General features: G+C 40.0%; 1 non-coding gene across 1 annotated transcript; it reads right to left on the bottom strand.

Moving 5' to 3' along the window:
• Positions 1 to 19,024: 19,024 nt before the first annotated feature.
• Positions 19,025 to 19,096, bottom strand: trnat-cgu (transfer RNA threonine (anticodon CGU)). The gene has a single exon. It is a non-coding gene; the product is annotated as a tRNA-Thr (tRNA).
• Between the last annotated feature and the right edge of the window lie 295 nt (positions 19,097 to 19,391).

The following is a 19,391-nucleotide window of genomic DNA, read 5'->3' as shown; positions in this document are numbered from 1 at the left end:
TCTCGCAGTGGCAGACCACGCGTAACAACACCTGCACAGGATCGGTACATCCGAACATCACACCTGCGGGACAGGTACAGGATAGCAACAACAACTGCCCGAGTTACACCAGGAATGCACAATCACTCCATCAGTGCTCAGACTGTCCGAAATAGGCTGATTGAGGCTGGACTGAGGGCTTGTAAGCCTGTTGTAAGGCAGGTCCTCACCAGACATCACCGGCAGCAACGTCGCCGGACCAGACAGGGCTGGCAAAAAGTGCTCTTCACTGATGAATCGCGGTTTCGTCTCACCAGGGGTGATGGTCAAATTCACATTTATCGTTGAAGGAATGAGCGTTACACCGAGGCCTGTACTCTGTAGAGGGATCAGTTTGGAGGTGGAGGGTCCGTCATGGTCTGGGGTGGTGTGTCACAGCATCATCGGACTTGGCTTGTTGTCATCAGCCCAGATCTCAATCCCATTGAGAACGTCTTGGACCTGTTGGATCAGAAGGTGAGGGCTAGGGCCATTCCCCCAGAAATGTTCGGGAACTTGCAGGTGCCTTGGTGGAAGAGTGGGGTAGCATCTCACAGCAAGAACTGGCTAATCTGGTGCAGTCCATGAGGAGGAGATGCACTGCAGTACTTAATGCAGCTGGTGGCCACACCAGATGCTGACTGTTACTTTTCATTTTGACAGGGACACAGTATTCCATTTCTGTTAGTCACATGTCTGTGGAACTTGTTCAGTTTATGTCTCAGTTGTTGAATCATATGTTCATAGAAATATTTACATATGTTACGTTTGCTGTAAATAAATGCAGTTGACAGTGAGAGGACATTTCTTTTTTTGCTTGAGTTTAGTATTACAGAGAGAGAAAAAAATTGTCTCATGTATTCATCAAGAAGGAATCAAAAGGCTACAAAGCTTGTTCAATTTAATTTACAAACATACCTCTAGCAAGTTCTGCTAATCACTAGCAGCTAAAATCGAATCAAATGCTGTGTGTCAATCAACACTCTCTCTCCTCCTTCACTGGCGATACTGTCTGCACACACTAGAGTATCTAACGTCCTGCCTAGCATATCTTTGCTCATGATGCACCTTGGAAGGAATCACTTACTTGGGAGGATGTAGGAGTACTCTTTGCCTGGTCCAATCAGTGTGCCCGCTCTGCAAAATACTGCTGACAGGCCTTTTTAGAAATAATTCATGCATAATAATAATGATTTATTTGAACAAAAACAGGAAAAATATGAGGTCCCCTTGTGGCACCTATGGCCATGACACCTCTAAGTGGATATAGCATCCTTTTTTATCATGTGTTCACCATGAGAATGCATTTTGGCTCTATTTTATTGCACTTTTAATTAGACACTATAGATGCAAACATAGACGGCCCAAACAGATTCTGCCAAACAAGAGGCCATGCAACAAAGTTGTTTGTCAAAAACATTTGATCTGTTCTGTCCCTGTCCTCTACTTGTCTCATAATAGACATTCATTCATTTGGTTTGGCTGCAAAAGGCCTGCATGTGCTTCTGGTTAGAGACTGTGCTGCACTGCATTAATCAGCAGAGGAGGTGTGGTTCAGCTCAGCCTATCTCCCCATCCCTCTTCCTTGACCCCATGACTCATGAAAATTAGGAGCATGGTTCTGTGTGGACTAGCAATGGTCTTCTCTCAGTCAGGCAATACTAAAACAAAGAATGCAGATGACTAGGTCGCCACGCAATTATCCTATAACAGAAAAAGAGGGAGCGAGAGAAAAAAACACTTGGCTATGGTTCATGAAATGTCCCACTGGGCACAGATATCAATTCAAATCAAATGAAATTATATTTGTCACATACACATATTTAGCAGATGTTATTGCGGGTGTAATGAAATTCATGTGTTTCTAGAACCAACAGTGCAGTAATATCTAACAATACACACAAATCTAAATGAAAAGAATGGAGTTAAGAAATGTATAAATATTAGGATGAGCAATGTGTTACGGATACAGGTATCCTGTGTGTGTGTGTGTGTGTGTGTGTATCCTGTGTCCTTTTCTCTCCTTCTCCCCTCACAGGTGAAAATCATCACTCCCCAATCAGTCACCAATCAATCATCAATCAGAAGACACACCTCCTCCTGTTTCCTACCCAATCACAGTTCCTTTCCCTTGGTTTAAAAACCCTGTCAGTTGTTTGCGCTAGAGCGCAATCTCTCTCTAAATGACATATGTCTGTAGATATCGCTGTTTCACTCTCTCCTACTATGTCTCTATCTCTCTTTATGTATTGAGCTCTCGTTTGTTTGAGCACCTCCATATCACTTTGTCCTCACCTGTGAGTATTGTTTTTGGTTATGGTGTTCACGCTTCTACCATCCAGATGGTGAGGTCAGTAGAGGTGCGTCAACTGGGACGGAGAGACCAAAGCTGTTTTTCAATCTCAAGTCCATCAGACTACTAAACAGCCATCACTAACTCAGAGAGGCTGCTGCCTACATTGAGACCAATCACTGGCCACATTAATAAATGGCTCGCCAGTCATTTTAAACAATGCACCTTTAAATAATGCCTCTTTTAAAAATGTTTACATATCTTACATTACTCATATGTATATACTGTATTTTATAACATCTATTGCACTTTGCCTGTGCTGCTCATCCATATATTTGTATGTACATATTCTCATTCTCCCCTCTAGATGTGTGTATAAGGTAGTTGTTGGGGAATTGTTAGATTACTTGTTAGATATTACTGCATTGTCAGAACTAGAAGCACAAGCATTTCGCTACACTCGCATTAACTCTCATAAACATGGCGGTGTTCGCCTTAGCAATCTCACTAGGATAAAGACCACCTCAATTCCTGCCATTATGGAAAGAGTTTGTGATACCTCACATCTCAAAGTAGGGCTACTTAATGTTGGATCCCTTACTTCAAAGGCAGTTAATAAGTTAACTGATCATAATCTTGATGTGATTGGCCTGACTGAAACACGGCTTAAGCCTGATGAATTTACTGTGTGAGGCCTCACCTCCTGGTTACACTAGTGACCATATCCCCTGTGTATCCCGCAAAGGCGGGTTTAGATCTTATCTGTTGGAAAGACATCAGTTGGTCTCTGAATGGTTTGTCCTCTGACAAATCAACTGTATATTTCGGTGTTCCTCAAGGTTCCGTTTTAGGACCACTATTGTTTTCACTATATATTTCACCTCTTGGGGATGTCATTCAAAAACAATGTTTTTCACTGCTATGCGGATGACACACAGCTGTACATTTCAATGAAACATGGTGAAGCCCCAAAATTGCCCTCGCTAGAAGTCTGTTTCCGACATAAGGAAGTGGATGGGTGCAAACTTTCTACTTTTAAACTCGTACAAAACAGAGATGCTTGTTCTAGGTCCCAAGAAACAAAGATATTCTGTTGAATCTGACAATTAATCTTAATGGTTGTACAGTCGTCTCAAAGAACTTTGAAGGACCTCTGCTTTACTCTGGACCCTGATCTCTCTTTTGACGAACATATTAAGACTGTTTCAAGGACAGCTTTTTTCCATCTACGTAACATTGCACTGCTCTATTTTCCGGCTACCCGGATAAAACACTAAATAAACTTCAGTTAGTGCTAAATACGGCTGCTAGAATCCTGACTAGAACCAAAAATGTTGATCATATTACTCCAGTGCTAGCCTCCCTACACTGGCTTCCTGTTAAGGCAAGAGCTGAGATCAAGGTTTTACTGCCAACCTACAAAGCATTACATGGGCTTGCTCATACCTATCTCTCTGATTTGGTCCGGCCGTACATACCTACACGTACACTACGGTCACAAGACGCAGGCCTCCTAATTGTCCCTAGAATTTCTAAGCAAACAGCTGGAGGCAGGGCTTTCTCCTATAGAGCTCCATTTTTATGGAATGGTCTGCCTACCCATGTGAGAGACGCAGACTCAGTGCCTCTAACCCTATTACAGGGGCTGAGTCACTGGCTTACTGGTGCTATTTCATGCCGTCCCTGGGAGGGGTGCGTCACTTGAGTGGGTTGAGTCACTGATGTGATCTTCCTGTCTGGGTTGTGCTGTGGTGGAGATCTTTGTGGGCTATACTCGGCCTTGTCTCAGGATGTTAAGTTGGTGGTTGAAGATATAATATAATAAGTGGTGTGGGGGCTGTGCTTTGGCAAAGTGGGTGAGGTTATATCCTTCCTGTTTGGCCCTGCCCGGGGGTAACATCGGATGGGGCCACAATGTCTCCTGACCCCTCTCTCAGCCTCCGGTATTTATGCTGCAGTAGTTTGTGTTGGGGGGCTAGGGTCAGTTAGTTATATCTGGAGTACTTCTCCTGTCTTATCCGGTGTCCTGTGTGAATTTAAGTATGCTCTCTCTTTCTTTCTCTCGGAGGACCTGAGCCCTAGGACCATGCCTCAGGACTACCTGGCATGAGGACTCCTTGCTGTCCCCAGTCCACCTGGCTGTGCTGCTGCTCCAGTTTCAACTGTTCAGCACCTGAGGTGCTGACTTGCTGCACCCTCGACAACTACTGTGATTATTATTATTTGACCATGCTGGTCATTTATGAACATTTGAACATCTTGGCCATGTTCTGTTATAATCTCCACCCGGCAAAGCCAGAAGAGGACTGGCCACCTCTCATAGCCTGGTTCCTCTCTAGGTTTCTTCCTAGGTTTTGGCCTTTCTAGGGAGTTTTTCCGAGCCACCGTGCTTCTACACCGGAATTGCTTGCTGTTTGGGTTTTTAGGCTGGGTTTCTGTACAGCACTTTAAGATATCAGCTGATGTACAAAGGGCTATATAAATCGATTTGATTTGAATTTGAAGCTTTCAATTGAACGTCTGTGCCATGTTGATTTAAAGTAATTTCATTGAAATTATGTGGAAACAACGTTGATTCAACCAGTGTGTGCCCGCCCAGTGGAGTAGGTCTTGTACGATATTCTGTGTAAGTTGTGCCAGTCAGCATTTTAAATCCTATTTGATCTTTTCAACCGGGAGGAGAGAATGCACTCCATATTGTTTTATATTCAACTTACAGTAACATTTCCATTAGACAAAAGGCCTCGCAAAGGTAAGAAACATGATAATTTGCAATGATGGATTGAACAAAGGGAGTTTGTCACCATTTGATGTTAGAAAAAGTCAAATAAGCACCATTGTGCCGAGTTAGGGCTAGACGACAAAGCATAGATCCTGGTGAAAATGGAGCATGTCTGTCATGTGAATAGTGGTCATTTTTTCAGAACCCTGTCAATACAGCATCCTTGAAACACTGTTAAGGGGTTTGTTGACATTCTGCCAGAGGCCCGAATCATAGAGACATATTACCTGCCTCTTTTCCACAATGTTGAGACTATGGTGGACTCATAATAGCTGGCAGTGCAGCTTGTCATTGACCCACAACCCCATGGCTACAACCCAAAGTCATAACCCAACCAGCCAAAATATCTCTGAGTCATTTCTTAACCACTGAATCAACAGGAGGATCTTTTTTCGCCTGTGTTTTTACCTGCCTATTTAAAGACAATAACACCACTACCTGCATTTATTTTCTGGCAGCTTTGCCTAATGTAGTTTTATCTTTAGGTACCGTACATGTCTATTGTGGTTGTTAATTAAGATGTTACTCCTGGGTCTGCATGCTAGAGAGCACTGGGCCAGAATGCAGTCAGCAGGGCCTGATACTGATTAATTTGGGGGCTTCTCTCCAAGGCCTGGCAGTCATATGAGGAAGCTGAGCTCTACTGCACAGAGCTGGTCTCCAGGGATGCCTGTCAAGAATTCTGGATTTAACAAGAATCATAGATTCGGTTAATGTAAATCCTACTTATTGCTCAGTGAGGAAAATGTGCTATGCTGTGAATTGGAACTTTTAAACCGCCCCCAGTTTTGTTTGGGAATTGTACATGCACTTAGATTTTTAATAACCTTGTCCAATTGTGTGGTTTGTCCATGCACTTGTGTGGTTAAAAACCGTGCTTAGCAGCATGACAGTGAAATAAAGCAGTCCACATCCCCATATGTCTAGTAATTGGTCCACTTTTGATGTGTTCACATCAGTCACAGGACAACGTTCAAGTATGGTTTATAGATGTGATTAGTACAATGAATGTTGTCCAAATCTGCTCAATGCTAAACACATTTTGCCTTCACAAAGCAGTCTTAGAAAACGAGACATGTGAGATGAGTCATATGATCTGCACTCCCCAAAGGCATATTCAGTGGTGTAAAGTACTTAAGTAAAGTTGTTTTTTTGGGGTATCTGTACTTCACTTTACTATTTATATTTTTGACAACTTTTACACAGCCTTCACTACATTCCTGAAGAAAATGATGTACTTCTTACCCCATACAGTTTCCCTGACACCCAGAAGTACTCGTTACATTTTGAATGTTTAGCAGGACAGAAAATGGTCCAATTCGCAGACTTATCAAGAGAACATCCCTGGTCATCCCTACTGCATCTGATCTGGCGGACTCACTAAACACAACTGCTTTGTTTGTAAATTATCTCTAAGTATTGGAGTGTGACCCTGGCTATCTGTAAATAAATAAAAAATGGTGCTATCTGGTTATTCTATTATTCTATTCTATTATTCGTACTTTTACTTTTGATTCTTAAGTGTATTTGAAAACCAAATACTTGTAGACTTTTACTCAAGTATAATTTTACTGGGTGACTTTCACTTTTACTTGAGTCATTTTATATTAAGGTATCTTTACTTTTACTCAAGTATGAGAATTGAGTACTTTTTCTAACACTGGACATATTATAATATCTCGTGATTCAAATGGGACCTTGGCACAGTAGTTACACAAATGTATATTGTTACAAACCCAATAACTAGCCTACTGAAGCTACTTGTTAGATATTACTGCATGGTTGGAACTAGAAGCACAAGCATTTCACTACACTCGCATTAACATCTGCTAACCATGTGTATGTGACCAATAACATTTGAATTTGACTAATATTGTTTCACTTGCTTTATCTATGGGTTCTAGGCTTAGTTACATGGTCTGTAACCTGAATCAATGTGTGCATTTATGTGAGAAATCAGCGTTTGATGACAGTGTTGGATGCACATGTGCCCAGGAGACAGCCACTTACCGAGTTCAGAGCCAGCTCCATCTTGACATATTGGATGGCCATATATGAATTTTGTTTAAGTGAGAGCGACAACTTGGTCATATTTGGCTGGACACATTTCTATTGTCATTACCGCCTACATTCATTAATCTTACTGTGTTAATCATGTTTGGTGTCTGATTCGGGCATAAGAATCAAGAGAATCATCTAAATTCCTTCCCATTTAGCTTCAAATGCATCATGATGTCCTCTCTTCGCCATTTCTACTGAAGCTCTAAATATAACTGCTGAGGCAGAAAGGGTAAATGTATCCCCCTCGCTGTGTGAGGGTGGCTTGTCATGTGAGATTTTTCAATATACTTTACCCTGCAGAGTTCCCCTGCAAGTTCTCTGTGTGTCCCTCTGTGTAAGTAGTCCTGCTTCAAAATGGGACTTCAACAGTGTGTGCAGCTCAGTGTGAATGTCAAAGGAATCTGACATCAGCAACTGTAGAGCACTCAATATGGCCATATCTACAATAGGATTAGATGTGGGTGGGAGTCTTGGCTGTAAGGGTTTCATACCGTGCCTATTGCTTCACACATGTCTCGATTTTTTTGGACAAGGAAATATATATTTTTCCTCACTAACATTGTTGTAAAGCATTCCCAAATGGAACAATTCCAAACTTTTTTATCATCAGACACTTAACATTGTAACAAGTGTTGGTATGACATTGTTCTTACGCTGTATTTAGGGTCAGGATTACTGTAATTACAATACTTGTTGTATTACTTACACGTAAGATCAGCATCTGATGTATGCTGAAAGACTGAAACTAAATGTGTCATCCCATCTTGTGGTCCTGTTCAAATATTATGTGCATTGACAAGAAAAAGCACATTTCATCTTGTTATGCCACCTGGTATTTTGTTTAAAAGCTCTGTGTGTGTGTGTGTGTGTGTGTGTGTGTGTGCTCTTGGCCTGCTAACTCTCACACCCTCAGCTTGTTGTATCTGGCAGGCTGTCAGTGTGGAGACCTGCGAGCAGAGATTATTAAACAGTAAACTGGGGTTGTGTGTCCTGCTCTGCCTTGTCTGAAGACCACTAAATAACACTAGGAAGACTCATTGCCACCATCTTCTATTCACTCATACATACAGATCCATTCATCCCATGATGAGTAGAGGGAAGGTTCATGACGACAGACACATACACTGAGTGTACAAAACATTAAAAACACCCTCTGGAAGGCACACATACACAACCATGTCTCAATTGTCTCAAGGCTTAAAAATCTGTCTTTAACCTGTCTCCCCCCCTTCATCTACACTGATTGAAGTGGCATCAATAAGGTATCATAGCTTTCACTTAGATTCACCTGGTCAGTCTATGTCATGGAAAGAGCCGGCATTCTTAATGTTTTGTATACTCAGTGTAGTAGAGTACTATACGTTGATGTAGAAGAAGCCTCTATAGAGGAAGGTTATACAATCAGAAACACAACAGTCTAAGGACTGCAAGGACCAGCAAATATTGGTCACATCTGGAATCTTAAAGGTGGTTGTGACAATCCAAACCATTTTGTAGGTCATTGTGAATGTACTAAATAAAAATGATGTTCTCCAGTGCATTCCTCTCCTCTGACATCAGCTTATCATAGCAAGAGGCTTTTGGGGATTCATTTTTGCAACGTTTCCTAGTTTATCACAGAATCTAATCAACATAGTTTTGGTTTATGCACAGCAATGCGTCAGAAAACATTCTCCGTTGTTAGGATTTGAGGGATCCTTTAATAGAGATTACTCAAAGGATTACATCCATTGGAAAAAGTCAAACACGCTTATGCTATTATCTCATAATATTGAACATCAAATGTCTCTGAATATCTTGCAGTCCCTTTTAAAGATATCTCTATTAGAGGTCTACCGATTAATCGGAATGGCCGATTAATTAGGGCCGGTTTCAGGTTTTCATAACAATCGGAAATCTGTATTATTGGGTGCAGATTTTGCAGATGTAAAAAAAAAAAAATCGACCTTTTAACTAGGCAAGTCAGTTAAGAACACATTCTTATTTTCAATGATGGCCTAGGAACGGTGGGTTAACTGCCTTGTTCAGGGGCAGAACAACAGATTTTCACCTTGTCAGCTCGGGGGATCCAATTTTGCAATATAACACTTAACAAGTCCAACGCTATAACCACCTGCCTCTCGTTGCACTCCACAAGGAGACTGCCTGTTACGCGAATTCAGTAGAAGCCAAGGTAAATTGCTAGCTAGCATTAAACTTATCTTATAAAAAACAATCAATCATAATCACTAGTTATAACAACACATGGTTGATGATATTACTAGTTTATCTAGCGAGTCCTGCGTTGCATATAATCGATGCAACGCTGGGGGATGATTTAACAAAAGCACATTTGTGAAAAAAGCACAATTGTTGGACGACTGTACCTAACCATAAACATCCATGCCTTTCTTAGAATCAATACACTGAAGTATATATTTTTAAACCTGCATATTTAGCTAAAAGAAATCCAGGTTAGCAGGCAATATTAACCAGGTGAAATTGTGTCACTTCTCTTGCGTTCATTGCACGCAGAGTCAGGGTATATGCAACAGTTTGGCCAATATGGCTCATTGCGAACTAATTTGCCAGAATTTTACGTAATTATGATATAACATTGAAATTTGTGCAATGTAACAAGAATATTTAGACTTAGGGATGCCACCCGTTAGATAATATACCTAGTTTCCGGATTCGACCATATTAATGACCAAAGGCTCGTATTTCTGAGTGTTATTATGTTATAATTAAGTCTATGATTTGATAGAGCAGTCTGACTGAGCGATGGTAGGTATAGCAGCAGGCTCGTAAGCATTCATTCAAACAGCACTTTTGTGCGTTTTGCCAGCAGCTCTTCGCAAGCACAGCGCTGTTTATGACTTCAAGCCTACCAGCCTAATGGCTGGTGTAACCAATGTGAAATGGCTAGCTAGTTATAGCGTTTCAAACGTCACTCGCTCTGAGACTTGGAGTAGTTGTTCCCCTTGCTCTGCATGGGTAACGATGCTTCGAGTGTGGCTGTTGTCGATGTGCTCCTGGTTCGAGCCCAGGTAGGGGCGAGGAGAGGGACGGAAGCTATACTGTTACTATAGTGGCTATAAGAACATCCAATAGTCATCCAATAGTCAAAGGTATATGAAATACAAATGGTATAGAAAGAAATAGTCATATAAATACTATATTAACTACAACCTAAAACCTCTTACCTTGGAATATTGAAGTCTCATGTTAAAAGGAACCACCAACTTTCATATGTTCTCATGTTGTGTGCAAGGAACTCAAACGTTAGCTTTTTTACATGGCACATATTGCACTTTTACCTCTCCAACACTTTGTTTTTGCATTATTTAAACCAAATTGAACATGTTTCATTATTTATTTGAGGCTAAATGGATTTTTATTGATGTATTATATTAAGTTAAAATAAGTGTTCAATTCAGTATTGTTGTAATTGTTATTATTATAAATCAATTTTTAAAAATCGTCCAATTAATCGGTATCTGCTTTTTTTGGGCCCTCCAATAATCGGTATCGGTATTGAAAAATCATAATCGGCCGACCTCTAATCTCAACTATGACAGTCATTCACTTCATCATCTACTTTCTGAGGCACCAGGCACCACATGATGCAGAAATTATACCAACAATTAGAGTTTCTACTATCATTATTAATCAGTCTATTAATAGTCTATTAATAGTTTATCTGTTGTTTTCTCGTCTTGTCATTCACAGTTTAATATTTTAAATACTCATATTGCAATATTCATATTTCAATATTATTACCATAGGCATTCGCTGTGATGTTTTATTTAAAATCAATGAAGGCACAGATCCTTTCTGCCATGTCATTTAGACTGGAACGTTCCGTTGAAGGTATAGGGTGTCAATAATGACTTCCCCAGCTGTAACTGCCTCCCTCACGATAAGCAAGGACAAACCTGTCTGGAAAGCCAGCAAATGCTCTGTGATTCAACACAGCCTGACCATATTCTTCACACACAGCGCCTTCACAGCAAGGGAAGGTGTTTACGACTCCACCATCACATCTCACGATGCAAATTATTACAGTTTTGATTCCATATGTCCATGGCTAGGATATGTTTACAATGATATAGATGTGTTTATGCGCCGATATTTTGAGAGATTATTTAGATGGGCTTAGTTGAAGAGGGTTCACCTCCACTGATATTCTTCTATGAATGCAAATACAACAATGAAATCCCAAATACTTTTGTTTCATGACCCATTCTGTCAAGATCATTCTGATTCCGTCATCAATTACAAGGTAAAGATGAAGAGAGCTAAATATCTATTCTGCTCACTCACAGTATATCCCACATAGAAGGAAATGCTCTCCTGATAGCAGTAGCTACAGGCTTGTGGACATTGATGTGTGTGAATGACCACTAATCACCTGTTTTATGTCTTAGCCCGCTTGCTGTGCAGCATATTTCATGAAGATGAGCAGAATTGCAAATGGCCTACTGAAAGTGTTCTTTTAATCAACATTCCTTTGGTCTTCATCTGTTCACCCTCATCTAATTTGCAAAACATTTTGGTAATCGAACTAAACCCTCGGTTTGGTATTTCAATTCGTTGATCATGAATCCACAGCTGCTGTGACTGCACTACACTGTAAAAAAATATTCAGGGGCTTAGTAAATACTATCCCCAAAAATATATGATTTTCACATACAAATTCAGGTTTCGGGTTTTACTTCAATATTTGTAATACCTTATTTCATTTGTATGTTTTCAAAAAGCATTACATTTGAAAATGTCAATTCAATTTAATATACAGTGTATAATTTACTATATTTTCATAATATTTACTCTCAGCTTAATATATATATTTTTCAACAACTTGCCATGTGGCCTCATTTCTAGAGGATTGTGGGTAATTCAAAATTGTTTGACTTTATGATACTTTTACACAACTTTATATGCATGTTTCTGTATCAGTATTAAGCAGATTGTTGTGCTATGAGTTATAATGGATAATGATGAACTGATATGAAAAGCATCGGGCAAATTGACGTTCAACGATGAGATTCCCACCATCAACAAGGTTACACTACCCTTAATGCTATAGAGGCACATGCAGCATCTTACAATGCCTGCAGTTCTACATCCACTGACTGCTAGTGGAATGCACAATGTGTTCAGCAATGGGTTAAAATGGCAAATAATCAAAGACATAAAAAAACATTTGACATGATCACTGAAAGTAACTGATCCAAAAGATGAAGTAGATCTAACTGTTTTGGAATTGTATATTATACATAGTAATACCTCATGTTGGAAATACTCAAAAAACTGAGGCAAACAGTTCATTTTTAAAAAGTAGAACCAAGCACATTTTGTTTTTGTCACGCCTTGGTCTTAGTATTTTGAGTTTTCTTTAATTATTTGGTCAGGCCAGGGTGTGACATGGGTTTATGTTATATTGTATGTTCGTATTGGGGTTTGTAGTATTTGGGATCGCGGCTGATTAGGGGTGTTGTATAGGCTTGGCTGCCTGAGGCGGTTCTCAATCAGAGTCAGGTGATTCTCGTTGTCTCTGATTGGGAACCGTATTTAGGTAGCCTGGTTTCGCTTTGTATTTCGTGGGTGATTGTTCCTGTCTCTGTGTAGTTTCACCAGATAGGCTGTAATTAGGTTTCCCGTTCCGTTTGTTGTTTTGTATTTTGTATCGTTTTTTCATGTGTCACTTTTTCTATTAAAGTCATGAGTAACCACTACGCTGCATTTCGGTCCGACTCTCTTTCCACAAACGAAGAACGCCGTTACAGTTTTGTTTTTACAGTGTATAGTAATTCAGTGATCCCAGTCAGCTGGAATTTAACAGGAAAGTGATACACACACAGGGGTTGTGAGCGGATCTTGGTGCAAAACAACTTAATTGTGCACTCAAGGCCATCTGTGAGAAGCACAAATTGTAGGCATGACATTATGTGAACTCCCTACCAAAGGGCTTGTTCAAGCCAAGGAGATACATTGGCAATGTTAACACAAACAAATATTGAGCAGTGGCTTGTGTTTGTGTCACATGCTCTGAGCACTGAAAGAGTGTGTTCTGGCCTTTGCCTCAGGACTAGGATGGAACAATCCGTGGCTTTGAAAGAAGACACGGCTCCTTTCTTTGCAGGGAAATTCTAAGAAGTCCCCTGCGTTAATATTTTGAGGAACATGAACGCCTCCTTACGTGTTGTAATTGACGCAAACCTCTCACAATTGATATAAAGCCAATAACCATACTGAATTATGATTTATGCAATGCAATCATTATTTATTCATCATTAGAAGTGAGATAACAATCTATAAAAGTATAAATTGTCTCCTACCTACAGTACATGTAATACTATTTACAGTGCCTTGCGAAAGAATTCGGCCCCCTTGAACTTTGCGACCTTTTGCCACATTTCAGGCTTCAAACATAAAGATATAAAACTGTATTTTTTTGTGAAGAATCAACAACAAGTGGGACACAATCATGAAGTGGAACGACATTTATTGGATATTTCAAACTTTTTTAACAAATCAAAAACTGAAAAATTGGGCGTGCAAAGTTATTCAGCCCCTTTACTTTCAGTGCAGCAAACTCTCTCCAGAAGTTCAGTGAGGATCTCTGAATGATCCAATGTTGACCTAAATGACTAATGATGATAAATACAATCCACCTGTGTGTTATCAAGTCTCCGTATAAATGCACCTGCACTGTGATAGTCTCAGAGGTCCGTTAAAAGCGCAGAGAGCATCATGAAGAACAAGGAACACACCAGGCAGGTCCGAGATACTGTTGTGAAGAAGTTTAAAGCCGGATTTGGATACAAAAAGATTTCCCAAGCTTTAAACATCCCAAGGAGCACTATGCAAGCGATAATATTGAAATGGAAGGAGTATCAGACCACTGCAAATCTACCAAGACCTGGCCGTCCCTCTAAACTTTCAGCTCATACAAGGAGAAGACTGATCAGAGATGCAGCCAAGAGGCCCATGATCACTCTGGATGAACTGCAGAGATCTACAGCTGAGGTGGGAGACTCTGTCCATAGGACAACAATCAGTCGTATATTGCACAAATCTGGCCTTTATGGAAGAGTGGCAAGAAGAAAGCCATTTCTTAAAGATATCCATAAAAAGTGTTGTTTAAAGTTTGCCACAAGCCACCTGGGAGACACACCAAACATGTGGAAGGAGGTGCTCTGGTCAGATGAAACCAAAATTGAACTTTTTGGCAACAATGCAAAAAGTTATGTTTGGCGTACAAGCAACACAGCGCATCACCCTGAATACACCATCCCCACTGTCAAACATGGTGGTGGCAGCATCATGGTTTGGGCCTGCTTTTCTTCAGCAGGGACAGGGAAGATGGTTAAAATTGATGGGAAGATGGATGGAGCCAAATACAGGACCATTCTGGAAGAAAACCTGATGGAGTCTGCAAAAGACCTGAGACTGGGACGGAGATTTGTCTTCCAACAAGACAATGATCCAAAACATAAAGCAAAATCTACAATGGAGTGGTTCAAAAATAAACATATCCAGGTGTTAGAATGGCCAAGTCAAAGTCCAGACCTGAATCCAATCGAGAATCTGTGGAAAGAACTGAAAACTGCTGTTCACAAATGCTCTCCATCCAACCTCACTGAGCTGGAGCTGTTTTGCAAGGAGGAATGGGAAAAAAATTCAGTCTCTCGATGTGCAAAACTGACATACCCCAAGCGACTTACAGCTGTAATCGCAGCAAAAGGTGGCGCTACAAAGTATTAACTTAAGGGGGCTGAATAATTTTGCACGCCCAATTCTTCAGTTTTTGATTTGTTAAAAAAGTTTGAAATATCCAATAAATGTCGTTCCACTTCATGATTGTGTCCCACTTGTTGTTGATTCTTCACAAAAAAATACAGTTTTATATCTTTATGTTTGAAGCCTGAAATGTGGCAAAAGGTCGCAAAGTTCAAGGGGGCCGAATACTTTTGCAAGGCACTGTACAAACATTACACCGTGGACCTATTTGCATATATGACCAATAAACAAAATACAGGTATAACCTTTTCTTTATCCTTAGACATGAAATTAACAATTTGACAGAGATGTACACTACCGTTCAAAAGTTTGGGGTCACATAGAAATTTCATTGATTTTGAAAGAAAAGCACATTTTTTGTCCATTAAAATAACATCAAATTGATCAGAAATACAGTGTAGACATTGTTAATGTTGTAAATTACAATTGTAGCTGGAAAAGGCTGATTTTTAATGGAATTTCTACATAGGAGTACAGAGGCCCATTATCAGCAACCCATGTTTATCATTTTAAAAGGCTAATTGATCATTAGAAAACCATTTTGCAATTATGTTAGCACAGCTGAAAACTGTTGTTCTGTTTAAAGAAGCAATAAAACAGGCCTTCTTTAGACTAGTTGAGCATCTGGAGCATCAGCATTTTTGAGTTTGATTAGAGCCTCAAAATGGCCAGAAACAAAGAACTTTCTTCTGAAACTCATCGGTCTATTCTTGTTCTAAGAAATTATACCTACTCCATGCGAGAAATTGTCAAGAAACTGAAGATCTCATACAATGCTGTGTACTACTCCCTTCACAGAACAGCTCAAACTGGCTCTAACCAGAATAGAAAGAGGAGTGGTAAACCCCGGTGCACAATTGAGCAAGAGGACAAGTACATTAGAGCGTCTAGTTTGAGACACAGAAGCCCCACAAGTCCTCAAATGGCAGCTTCATTAAATAGTACCCGCAAAACACCAGTCTCAACATCAACAGTGAAGAGGCAACTCCGGGATGCTGGCCTTCTAGGCAGAGTTCCTCTGTCCAGTGTCTGTGTTCTTTTACCCATCTTCATGTTTTATTTTTATTGGCCAGTCTGAGATATGGCTTTTTCTTTGCAACTCTGCCTAGAAGGCCAGCATCCCGGAGTTGCTTTTCTTTCAAAATCAAGGACATTTCTAAGTGACCCCAAACTTTTTGAACGGTGGTCTACATTAGTTCATGTTTCAATTCTATTTGTCCCAGAAGGCATTTGGTTTTGCAACAAGGAGCACATAAGATTTAGAAACATTTAAAAAAACACATATGAATCACAAAGATACTGAATGCAAAGGTAGTACATACAATGCTAGTGCATTAGTCATGGGTGGGCAGCCATTAATATAAATATATCAATATTAATGATCAACATTAGCACCACTAATAGTACAAAGTAAAACCTAGATAGAAGTTAAGTACCTTATCAAATACATCAAGTCAACAGCATCATCATAAAAAATATGCTGAACTGAAACTAAACATAAAAAATGATGATTACATTGTGGTCCTTCTGTAGCTCAGTTGGTAGAGCATGGCGCTTGTAACGCCAGGGTAGTGGGTTCGATTCCCGGGACCACCCATACGTAGAATGTATGCACACATGACTGTAAGTCGCTTTGGATAAAAGCGTCAGCTAAATGGCATATATTATATTATTATTATTATCATCTTCAACATCATCATCAACATCAGCCCATGTAATGGAATCCAATACAATAAAGATAGTTAGGACATTAATCCAAGGGCACTCTGAAATGTATAGAGGGGAAAGAGTTGGATTAGTTTAATCTGATATGTATTTTAGTTTAATCTGATATGTATTTTATACACCCCCATAAACACAGCGATAGGAGATCAGTGCAAGAGCAATAAGGATTTTTAGGGGCATTATGATGGTGAAACTGAAACACAAGTGCCCCCAAAAGCCCCTCATTCTCCCTGCGGCATTAGATTTGAACTTCACTGGGCACCCCCGCCTGCCACTAGTTTGACTATTTATTCTGTCCCAACATAACCACAGTATCACACAAACACACAGAAAGTTGGGCTAATTGGGTAAGATGAGAGGGTGAGTCACAGAAGCGGGACTTTGCGGGCCAGTTGGATTCTAATCAAACTCATCTCGCCCACAAGATCCCGTGACTGAGACCACACTAAGGCCACCTGACATTCTCATACACATTACAATTACTTATGGATACAATATTACATCATCCTCAGCTTTTATCCTCAACTCATTTTCAAAGAGTGCAGTTTGTGTGTAGGCTATTGCATAACTGACATTGGGTTATGGTCTAGGTAGGGGTTTTGTCTGACTATAAAATAGATAACACACTTCCACTCACTGTTATTGAGAATGTGTCAGTGTCAGCCTGCTATAATAATGAGTTAATCTAGCTACATCCTACATGACCTACAATAAGGCTGGTTTCATAAGAACAATGGCTTTACAGTAGCCTGTGTATTTTATAGGAATGATGTGATTACTGATTATGCAATCCTCATGATTTGAATCACTGTGCAATCCTTGAACATTTCCTTTCATAAACTACACACTTGATTAGCATCAAGCTGACATTTCCTTGTACAACAACTGGATTATAACATGCACATTAATATCATATTGCTGCAATATGTCCCTCTGTATTGAATGTAAAACAACAGGTTTTAATATACAGCTCTTGTGTGCATTTAGTGAATTCAGTGGGCGTTAGTTGAGTCCCAGACATTGTCTGGTGGTCCCTAGAGAGTTCAGGTACTCTCAGACACAATCTGTCTGCTACTCTGAGAGACCACCCCGTGAAAAAAACCAGCACATTTAATACGACAACTAATCATGCATACCTAATGTCAAAACAATAGCATTATCTAAACATTCACTGACAAGTGTAGCGTTCATTGTGCTATTCAAAATGATCAATAACATAGGCCTATAATTATTAGATAATGACAGCAATAAGAATCCCCCTCACACCTGCTGGCCCTCCCAGCCCTAGTAGACAGACGACATGACAGCCGCTCCGAACTCTCAAGCAAAACATCTTCCGTGTATCATGGATATAACGTCGCTTTAAACTTACCATGATAATATCAGACCAGTCAGCAGGATAGGAAGGAACGACTGTCTGATTTTATGTGTTGTTGTTTCTTTAAGTATCCGTGCTCCTAGTGGTGAGCTCAGCAGTGTCTGGCGGATTTGACTCAATGCATTAAAATAAAATCTCGATACATTGCTTCATGGTCACGCCACGAGGTAAGAGAGGCCGTGAATGGGGTGATGCAGTCTCAAAAACAGACAACAGCAATATGGCATTTATCCAAATAAATGTGTTTTTGTTGTTAATTATAGGCTGTTGAAATTCAGAGAATCATTCTAGGGCTGTCGTATCAGAGTCAGATACGGCGTTGTCCTGCGTTGTTTTCTGCAGCTATTGGGGGGAAAGTTTGGCATATGCTAGGCCTACTGTAAATGGAAGTATGAGTTTTATTTTCCTAGAAGTATTATACAAATATTGAGACTGGGAAATGGATTCATCTAAATCCATGGAGCGTCACACTGTTTTGTGCGTTTATGGTGCCCAGAACAGGGTTCCGCGCGCGCCAAAAGGAATTCACAATAAGACTTGGTGAAAGGGTTTGAAAATGCAGATGAAATGGGATATAAGAAAAACAAAACATTGCGTAAAATTTTGTAAAAATTATTACAAAAGTCCCCATGTCTCTTTTAAAATATGAATATATTGCGCAATTTAGCACACTAATTTAGTCAGTTGTTGCCTATATGTCAAGTTTCACTCTAAGGTAGCTACAATGTTATGTACTCATTCATTGTAAAGAAAAAGATTGTATGGACGCATTAAAACCATTAGTGTTTGCTGCCCCCTATTGATGCTAAAGTAGTCCCACACAATGTTTTAAAAGTCAGGTATTCAGTCGAAGTGAAAATTAACACAAATATGACTGTTGTTGTGGCTGATCACGCTTACTATTATAAATTATATTTCGAGTACGGAAATGGTACATTGATTTTTGATTTAGCAGAAACGCTATTGATAATCTCGTAAAAGGCACGGACGGGGTTCGAACCCGCGATCTTCGGTTTACGAGACCGACGCCTTACCACTTGGCCACCGCGCCTGCGCTGGCTAGCGCATGAAAGAGTGTTCCATATCTCATGTAGACGAAGTAGTAGTATTTGTTACACATCTCGTTGCGGCCCTATATGCAGTTAAAATTACCCTGAAATGTTTTTTTTTATGGCTTATGCCGTGTGCATGTATTTAAATTGGAAATAGGTGATGTTTTGTTTAAGACAGAAGTAACACCATTTCAGTTGAAAGGGAGTAGCTAGTAGGGACCCCACCAATGCATGTAAAATATAATGTATTTTAGCATAGGCCTATTTAAATGAACTGTCACTTTGGAAGTGACA

This window comes from Oncorhynchus keta, chromosome 5, assembly GCF_023373465.1.
Source record: "Oncorhynchus keta strain PuntledgeMale-10-30-2019 chromosome 5, Oket_V2, whole genome shotgun sequence".
Lineage (NCBI taxonomy): Eukaryota > Metazoa > Chordata > Actinopteri > Salmoniformes > Salmonidae > Oncorhynchus > Oncorhynchus keta.
The sequence above is the reverse complement of the archived record's forward strand: the minus strand, read 5'-3'. Positions and strand labels throughout refer to the sequence as shown.